Genomic DNA, 2,202 nt, shown 5'->3' on the forward strand with positions numbered 1-2,202 from the left:
TAGATAGAGTAACCAAAATTTAATCACATTTTACAAATCTTCTAATCTATAAAAAAAAGTACACGCTCTTTCCATGATGGTTTTTGGATGATGGATGACGAATGTGAGAATGGATTATCACGCTGATGAAATCTGATGGAAAGAAACAAACAAAATAGAATAAGTATTCAAAAAAATAAAATTATCAGCACTCCCACCCCAAGAAAAAGCAAACAAAAACCAAAAAATAAATAATACAAACACACCAAAAAAAAAGAAAAAGAAAAAGAAGGAAAGTCGCTTCCCCCCCCCCCCCCCCCTTCTTGCCAACAACCTCACAACACCAATAACAATAAAACATTATGCGTGGACTCACACTAGCGCGCCCGATATCTCTCTCTCTCTCTCTCTCTCTCTCTCTCTCTCTCTCTCTCTCTCTCTCTCTCTCTCTCTCCCTCTCTCTCTCTCTCTCTCTCTCTCTCTCTCTCTCTCATACACACAATGGAGTAGTAAAAATACAATGACATGGCGAATTATTTTCAAATGGATGTACTAAATAATGATTAAATTTACTTACTGTAAATTTAGTAGTATTTTCCTGTGGAAGAAATAAAAAAAACGAAAGTAAATTATATATCATTTTAGCGTGGTGTTGAATATGCAAAATACAATTATAGAATTAAGAGAAATCAAGTAGACTCGTGCAAAATCAAATCAAACTCTTCCTTATAATTCATTAAGATAATATTCTTTCACTCTCATTGTTCATGTATAGAGAATACGAGAGAAAGAGAGAAAGAGAGAGAGAGAGAGAGAGAGAGAGAGAGAGAGAGAGAGAGAGAGAGATGGATAGATAGATAGATAGATAAATGGATAGATAGAGATAGGTAGGTAGATAGACAGATAGAGATAGGTAGATATATATATATATATATATATATATATATATATATATATATATATATATATATATATATATAATATGTAACATTTTCACTCACATTTTTTTGCCGAGACGACTCGTTTCTGTGTAACACAGAAACGAGTCGTCTCGGCAAAAAAATGTGAGTGAAAATTTTACATTATATATTAGCTCTAACCACCATTATCGAGCACTTTCGTACCTACAAGTACCCACCAACACTCATAAATATATATATATATATATATATATATATATATATATATATATATATATATATATATATATATAGAGAGAGAGAGAGAGAGAGAGAGAGAGAGAGTCAAGGCAGTTTGTATTTTTTCCTCTACAAAGAATCAAATTGTATTATAAAGTCATTGAATATTACTGTTTCAGAAGATACCCTTTGTTTCAAAATATTTTGTTGTTGTTGAAATGTACATGCGATGATAATTTTGAATTGTAGTGAGTAGGAAAGTGCCAGATAGGCAATAGAGAATAAAAATTTCGCGGCGGCGGGTTCGGGCTCTTTCCTACTCACTTCATTTCTTGTTGTTATCAACATAAATGCCTGCTCCACTCACTTTTCTGAATTTTGAATTGTAATGAAAATGAATGCTTACTTGCAATGCCGCCCATCATCATAGGATTGTACATCGGCATTCCCATGAGGCCACCGTAGCCGAATCCAGGCATGCCAAATCCAAGGCCGTAGCCACCCATTCCATAGCCAAGACCACCGTAGCCCATTCCGAAGCCCATGCCATAGCCCATTCCAAGGCCAAAGGGACTGGCAATACCGCCATAATAACCGGCAGAAGCGGTGGTTGCAAGGGCAACAATCAAGACGAGGCAAATGATCTTCTGCATGATGGATGGTTGGTGGAGATGCCTTGGAAAGAAATGTATAATTAGGATATTATTAGAGTGATGTACAGAACAATTCATGAGGCAAATATGTTGTTTGATGACGACTGTGATGATTACAGTGATACTTATGTAATAATGGTAGTAACAATCAGGTTGCAATGTTATTTCAGTTGTTAAAATTGTTTGTGAGGATATTGCTGCTTTTATTACTACTGCTGATGATGACGATACTAACAATACCACATAGGATTTGTTTAGCGCCTATCCTAGGTCCATCGTTGGTGGTACGGCTATGTTATTAATGCAATGTAAAGCGCGCAGAGCACGATATAATCATGGTATTGCGCTGTAGAAATGCTATATATTCACTAGAACATAGGCCACGCATGGTATTGATTTGTTGCGATAGTAATTTTGCGGATTGTTAAAGT

The 2,202-nt window shown here is 35.5% G+C and overlaps 1 long non-coding RNA gene across 2 annotated transcripts in view; it reads right to left on the bottom strand.

Annotated features, from left to right (window-relative positions):
• LOC144965349 (uncharacterized) overlaps window positions 1–2,202 on the bottom strand; it is a 3,593-nt gene continuing 1,391 nt past the window's right edge. For both annotated transcript variants that reach the window (XR_013644005.1, XR_013644004.1), the window contains exons 2-4: window positions 1,525–1,793; window positions 557–577; window positions 1–132 (exon numbers count right to left, since the gene is read on the bottom strand). This is a non-coding gene — a long non-coding RNA (uncharacterized LOC144965349). The remainder of the gene's footprint in view (window positions 133–556; window positions 578–1,524; window positions 1,794–2,202) is intronic.

The sequence above is a fragment of the Berghia stephanieae genome, chromosome 1, assembly GCF_034508935.2.
Source record: "Berghia stephanieae isolate SIO BIC M18660-M18661 chromosome 1, UCSD_Bste_1.3, whole genome shotgun sequence".
Lineage (NCBI taxonomy): Eukaryota > Metazoa > Mollusca > Gastropoda > Nudibranchia > Aeolidiidae > Berghia > Berghia stephanieae.